Genomic DNA, 8,050 nt, shown 5'->3' with positions numbered 1-8,050 from the left:
CTGGGTAAGAATAGACTTGCTGGGGAAAACTGAAAATAGGATTTACAACTACCGGCTACTGGGCAGAAGACCAAAAGGAGAGAATATTCGTCACTGGTTAAAGTGATCATATCAAGGATAGACTCAAAGGAAAGAAAATCCGTCACCAATTAAGATGAACATATCAAGGATAGACTTTCCTGGGGATGTTAAGGAGGATACCTGTCATCGGTTAAGATAAACATATCAAGGATAAACTACCTAAACAAAAAGTAGGAATTACATCTATCGAATTTTGGATAGAATACCATCAAAGAGATCCGTCACCGATTAAGATGAACATATCAAGGATAGACTCCGAGGGGAAGAATAGGAATTACATCTATCAGTTACTAGATAGAATACCATCAAAGAGAAATATTCGTCACCGGTTAAGATGAACATATCAAGGATAGACTCCGAGGGGAAGAATAGGAATTATAAATATCAGTTACTGGATAAAATACCACAAAGAGGATATCCATCACTGGTTAAAGTGAACATATCAAGGATAAACTCTACAAAGGGAAGAAAAACACATGATTTACAACTACCGATTACTAGGCAGAAGACCGCAAAGAGAAGAAAACTCGTCATCGGTTAGGATGAACATATCAAGGGTTAACCCTCAGGGAAACAAAATAGGGATTACAACTACCTTTTTACTGGGTAGAATACCAAAGATGAGAATATTTGTCACTAGTTAGGATGAACATATCAAGGATAGACTCAAAGCAGGGGAAGAAAATATTTGTCACCGGTTAGGATGAACATATCAAGGATATACTTCCTGGGTAAACGTGAAAACGAATCCGCTGGGGAGAGAAAGGTTACTTTTGTTGGGTATTGGACAAGAAGTAACAAACTGCTAACTAAGAAGAACATCACCAGTTACTGGGTAATAAACTCTCAGGGGACCAAAAGCATGTATCTAGGTAAGATCTAGAAAGAAACGGTCAATTAAGACTCAACCCGATGAGGATATAACTCGAGGGGATGGTTCCATCCAGATAATCAATTGGGGAGGAAACTGAAATAATAATCATCCATGAGGAAATAACTCAGTGGGGAAAGGAGAAAGGTTAAAGTCTTTCTGCTTATGGGGTTGACACTCTACAATTGAAAAGAGGACAGACTCACCAAACCTGTATGGGGATAAGGTACCACCATAACAGAGAATAAGAATCACAAGAATGAGTCAACAGGTGCAATGATGCAATAATGAAATTATATGAGTGTATATGTATATGTATATGTGTATATGATGATTATGCTGACAATACGATCTCAAAGGATACACGGATGTCGCAGATTTGAATCGTCGATACAATTCTCTGCTAATCCCCAAAAGAGGGAAACAACTGTTGAAGAAGAGAGATCAACATCCCAAAGGCTCAACCCTAGTTGGGGAAGAAAAGAGGAGATCTGCTGAGCAAACTGCTACCAACTCTGCGGGGAATTTCATGTTAATACCATATTAAATGGGAGACAACCCTACAAGGGAACAAACACAAATAACTGCTCAAAAACCAAGAGGAAGTTCTGACTGGGAGCGAATCTTGCGAGGAACCAAAGTTCTGCCGGAATCATGCGAACTACTACAACAGAATGTTCGCACTCTGCTGGAGAACAAATATAAACTCGGCTGGGGAGTAAACCCCAACTCAGCTGGGGATAACGGAGAATTAACTGCCCTGAGAAATCAACAAACACCGGGTATTGAACAATGTTGTCGGGGATGAAAGAGAAATTGCGCCTACTGCTTGGGGAAAACCAATAATGCTTCACACTTAGGGCTTACTGCTTTCAAACCATTGTTGATACTCCTTTTAAATGAAATTGATTGCTTAAAATTAATGCTTTTATATGTTTAAGAAAATATGATTTTAATTAAAACTTTAATTTTCAAAATGATCATGATAAAATTTAAAACTATTTGGCCGAATTAAATAAGAGTAGAAATAATTGGATAAAAGCTCAACTTTATTTAATAGAATGGTAGCCTGTAAATGACAAGACTCCATAGATCTTTACAAAATTGAAAATGGCAATTTACATGGAAAAGGGTTAAATTGAATACAATGATCACTAATCCTTCTACCGCCTCTTGATATCCAATGTGCTCTTGACTGTTGATGGGGCCGATGAATCAAAACCGACCATTGTGCTCAAGAATACCTTCAAATCTGAAGATCAACAGGATGCAGTTACTTGCCATAATCCCTAATTTTTGCATAAATTGCTCCAAGGCGGGGTACTCAATTTATCGGGATAAGTCTTTCTGTTTTATGTCTCTAATTTTTTCCTGGATCACCCTTTCGGGTTTCAATCCACCGAGACGCTCATTTTTTCCTAAGCCTCCCTTTCGGGTTTTCAACTTAATGAGTTGTTCTTTTCTTTTTAGGCGAAGTATTTCTTGACTGCATCAGCATTCATAGGACGAGTGAACTCTTCACCATCCATAGTTGTAAGAATCAAAGCACCGCCTGAAAAGGCTCTCTTAACAACATATGGGCCTTCATAATTAGGAGTCCATTTTCCCCTGGAATCTGGTTTGAAGGATAAGATCTTCTTGAGCACAAGGTCACCTTCTCTAAACATACGAGGTCTAACCTTCTTGTCAAAAGCTTTCTTTATCCTCTACTGATATAACTGACCATGACACATGGCAGTCAATCTCCTTTCTTCAATCAAATTCAGCTGGTCATATCTGGTTTGACACCATTCAGCTTCAGTCAACTTGGCTTCCACCAGCACACGCAATGATGGGATCTTGACCTCTACGGGGAGCACAACTTCCATACCATATACAAGAGAGAAATGGGTTGCCCCTATTGAAGTGCGAATGGATGTACGATACCCGTGCAAAGCAAATGGGAGTATCTCATGCCAATCCTTATACGTTACAACCATCTTCTGAATAATTTTCTTGATGTTCTTATTTGCAGCTTCAACATCCCCATTCATCTTAGGTCTGTAGGGAGAAGAATTATGGTGTGCAATCTTGAAGTCTTTGCAAAGAGCTTCCACCATATTATTATTCAAGTTAGATTCATTCTCAGTAATGATCTTACTTGGCACACCATAACGGCATATGATATGATTCTTGATAAACCTTACAACAACTTTCTTGGTTACATTTGCATACGATGCCGCTTCAACCCATTTTGTGAAGTAGTCAATGGCCACCAAAATTAAATGATGTATGTTCGAAGCTTTGGGCTCGATCATGCAAATCATATCGATTCCCCACATGGAGAAAGGCCATGGGGAGGAAATGACGTTCAACAGTGTCGGAGGAACATGAATCTTATCTGCATATATTTGACACTTGTGGAATTTCTTCATAAACTTGCAACAGTCAGATTCCATTGTCAGCCAATAGTAACCTACTCGCAACATCTTCTTTGCCATTGCATGTCCATTGGAATGATTACCAAAGGAACCTTCATGGACTTCAGCCATCAACAGGTCAGCTTTGTGTCTATCCACGCATCTGAGCAGAACCATATCGAAGTTTCTCTTATATAACACATTACCATTCAGGTAGAAATTTCTGGCTAATCTTCTCAAAGTCTTCTTATCTTTCAAAGATGCCCCAGACGGGTAAATCTGACTTTGGAGGAAACACTTGATGTCGTAATACCACAGCTTCTCATCTTTGATCTCTTCAACAGCGAACACATGAGCTGGCCTATCAAGACACATTACAGTCAAATTGGGAACTTCATTCCAATATTTCACCACAATCATTGAAGCTAATGTTGCAAGAGCATCTGCCATCCGGTTTTCATCTCGAGGGATATGATAAAACTCAACCTTTGTAAAGAAAGTTGAAATCCTCCTTGCATAATCTCTATATGGTATCAAACCGGGTTGATTTGTCTCCCACTCACCTTTGATTTGATTCACAACCAAAGTTGAATCTCCATAGACGTCCAAATACTTGATTCTAAGATCAATGGCCTCTTCAAGCCCCATAATGCAAGCTTCATATTCTGCCATATTATGTGTACACTTGGAAGTCATTCTGGCTGTAAACGGAAAATGCGTGCCTTGAGGAGTAATAATCACTGCCCCAATTCCATTACCATACTGATTAACAGCTCCATCAAATACCATGCCCCAACGGGAACCAGGTTCTAGCCCTTCTTCAAGCAATGGTTCATCATAATCTTTCATTTTTAAGTACAAGATCGCTTCATCAGGAAAATCATACTGCACTGACTGGTAATCTTCAATCGGTTGGTGAGCTAAATGGTCAGCCAAGACACTACCTTTAATTGCCTTATGAGACCGGTATTCGATATCATACTCTGATAACAACATCTGCCAACGGACAATCCTCCCAGTTAAAGCAGGCTTCTCAAATATGAACTTGATTGGATCCATTTTGGATATCAACCAAGTAGTATGATTCAACATATATTGACGCAGACGCTTAGCAGCCCAAGCCAATGCGCAACAAGTCTTCTCTAGCATTGAATACCGAGCCTCACAATTGGTGAGTTTCTTATTGAGGTAGTAAATTGCATTCTCTTTCTTTCTAGTCTCATCTTGCTGACCTATAACACAACCCATACTCTCTTCAAGCACAATCAAATACATGATCAATGGTCTTCCTTCAATAGGTGGAGACAGAATCGGAGGTTCAAGCAAATACTCTTTGATACTATCAAAAGCTTTCTGGAAATCTTCGGTCCAATCACAAGACTGATCTTTCCGAAGAAGCTTGAGTATAGGCGCACATGTGGAAGTCATGTGTGAAATAAATCTTGAGATATAATTCAAGCGGCCGAGAAAACCTCTGACTTGCTTCTCAGTCTTGGGCGCCGACATCTCTTGTATCGCAAACCTTGGCAGGATCAACTTCAATACTTTTCTCGCTGACAATAAAGCCCAACAATTTACCAGAACGAACACTAAAAGTACACTTATTGGGATTCAAGCAGAGTTTATACTTCCTCAAACGCTGGAATAGCTTCAACAAATGCTTAACATGTTCCTCTTCATCAATGGATTTAACAATCATATCATCAACATAGACTTCAATCTCTTTATGCATCATATCATGAAAAAGAGTAGTCATTGCTCTTTGGTAAGTTGCACCATCATTCTTCAAACCAAAAGTCATAACTCTATAGTAGAATGTTCCCCAAGGTGTAATGTATATGGTTTTCTCCATATCATCAGGTGCCATCTTGATTTGATTATATCTGGAAAATCCATCCATAAACGAAAAGACTTTGAATTTAGCTGTTTTATCTACCAACATATCAATGTGTGGCAGAGGGAAATCATCTTTCGGACTGGCGTTATTCAAATCTCTATAATCAACACAAATACGGACTTTTCCATCCTTCTTCGGCACAAGTACAATATTGGCCACCCACTATGGATACTTAGCAGTTATAAGAAGACGAGACAATTCATCACTTACTTCTTCATCACTTTCCTCCTCAGCCTCAAACATAGGGAATTCAAAATTTGGAGAAGGAGAAGGATCATTGTATTCAATGGGGTTAGAAACCAACCTGCATAATGATTTGATTTTTGATTTTAGAGAAATGATATATGACCAAATATTATGCAGATGGACAATTTATTGTTTATTTATGTTTTTTTTATTACCATTTTCAGGATAAAGCAAAAAGTAAAAACAAAACATCATAGATGTGGATGAATAGAATTATATTTTATTCATGATCAGATTGAAAATGCCGAACAATGTTCACTTCTCCCTTAGGCATAGTAGAAGGATTTTCAAAAAACAAATAAAAGCAATTACTTAGATCGATGCATAATAACAAGAATATCAACGACGGTCCAATTGTCGCAAGCTTTTTCATGCGTCACAAAATTGGTGTAGTCTTCCTCTTCACCGTCTTCTAGCACAACAGCTAAGTGTTGTTCATTACCATGAATGAACCCTCCGCTACAGAAACTGAGTTGTACATATTCAGGTCTAACCACTAGTGAACCTTGTTGGAAACCCAATCCGGCTCTGCTCTTGTTGTCGGAGACCTCTACCATCTGCCCCCACCAATCTGACTGACCCTTTTCAACAATCTTCAATGCATCCTTGAATAAGGACATGGGTGCCCCAACTCTCTTTTCTTCAACAATAGATAAGGCTTGGAACGGAGTTCCAACCTCATCCTCAGCTTCAACATAAGAGAAAGATGATAGGTGGATGACCAACAATGCCTTCTCCCCGCCAATAATAACAAGTTTCCCATTCTTGACAAACTTCAGCTTCTGGTGCAGTATTGAAGTAACGGCTCCTGCCTCATGAATCCATGGCCTTCCCAATAAACGATTGTAGGTCGGATGGATATCCATTACTTGAAAAGTAATTTGGAAGTCACTCGGACCTATCTTCATATGAAGGTCCACCTCTCCAATCACAATCTTGCGTGAACCGTCAAAAGCCTTGATGATCACGCCACTATATCTCATAGGCGCTCCTTGATATGATAACTTGGACAAAGTCGACTTCGGAAGTACATTAAATGAAGACCCGGTGTCTATCAACACATTTGACAGAGTGTCATCTTTGTAATTCATCGAGATATGCAGAGCCAAATTATGATTTCTACCCTCCTCGGGGAGTTCTTCATCATAGAAACTGAGATTATTGCAAGAAGTGATGTTAGCCACAATATGATCAAATTGATCCACCGTAACATCATGTTCCACATATGCTTGCTAAAGAACTTTCTGCAGTGCTTCTCTGTGCGCTTCTGAGTTCATTAACAGAGACAGTACTGAGATCTTCGAGTGGGTTTGGAGCAACTGCTCCACTATGTTGAATTCACTTTTCTTGATCAGTCTAAGTACCTCATCATCATCACTAGGCTTCAAAGTGCTGGACTCACCAGACTGACACTTTGGAGCGCTAGTAGGATCTATCGCATACACTTCCACCTTCTTATTAACATATATATCCTCCACATTCTTTGGGAACACCGGCCCAAACACACGACTACTGCGGGTTACCTTGGTAACATCAACAATGCTTACAATGGAACTGGTCGTGGGAAAATGAACCTCTTGACCCTTCTCCAACATGGTTGCATTATACTGATACGGAATAGCTTTATCGGATGCATACGGGACTGGGCCCGCTAACCGTATTACCAACAGCGATATCGATCGATTGTTGACATTGTTACTGCTGCTGTTGTCGTACTGAATTACCACCTTCTTAGGAGTTCTGAAGACAGGGACTATAACATTGACATTGTCATCTATATGACGGGATTGAACAATCTGAATCAAGCCTTCATCCATCAACCGCTGGATGTCCCTCTTCACAACCATACAACCTCTAGGATTGACACTGCAAATAGCACAACCATCATGATCATGCTCACAATCGCTAACCAAGCAAATATCCTTGTGCATCGTCACCAAGGACCTTCTAATGAAGCGTACATCAAATACCTTGAACTCCCCTGGACAACCGTCCACCACATTAACAGATGAATTTCCATGGGCAGGCAGTGGATTAGCTTTGACATTCGGAGCACAATCCTCAAAGGACACCATTCCATTTTTTATCAACTTCTGAACTTCATACTTGAGGGGGTAGCAATTCTCTATATCATGTCAGGGGGATCCTTGATGAAAAGCACAACGGAGTTCTGGTTTGAACCACCATGGAAGTGGTTTAGGGATTTGCGGAGGATTTCTTGGTTGTAACCGGTTCTTGAGAACCAAAGACGGATATAGCTTTGCATATGTCATCGGAATTGGGTCAAAAGAGACCTTCTTCCTCTCAAAATTGGATTGCTAATGATTGTTGGTATTGTTGTTGTTGTAGGTGTTTGTTCGTTGTTGTCGTTGTTGTCGTTGACGTTGTTGTTGAATTGGTGTTGACTGATTTGCTAAAAATACTGGGATTACTGATGATACTTGATGATGGTGTTGACGAGGTGGTTGACTTCTTCTTACCTGAGGCCTCATTTGCCTCCCAACTGAAACTAAATTAGCTTCACTTTCCTTCTTCTTGCTGAAATTGTTGTCATAC

This window comes from Lathyrus oleraceus, chromosome 3 (genome assembly GCF_024323335.1).
Source record: "Lathyrus oleraceus cultivar Zhongwan6 chromosome 3, CAAS_Psat_ZW6_1.0, whole genome shotgun sequence".
Lineage (NCBI taxonomy): Eukaryota > Viridiplantae > Streptophyta > Magnoliopsida > Fabales > Fabaceae > Lathyrus > Lathyrus oleraceus.
The sequence above is the reverse complement of the archived record's forward strand: the minus strand, read 5'-3'. Positions refer to the sequence as shown.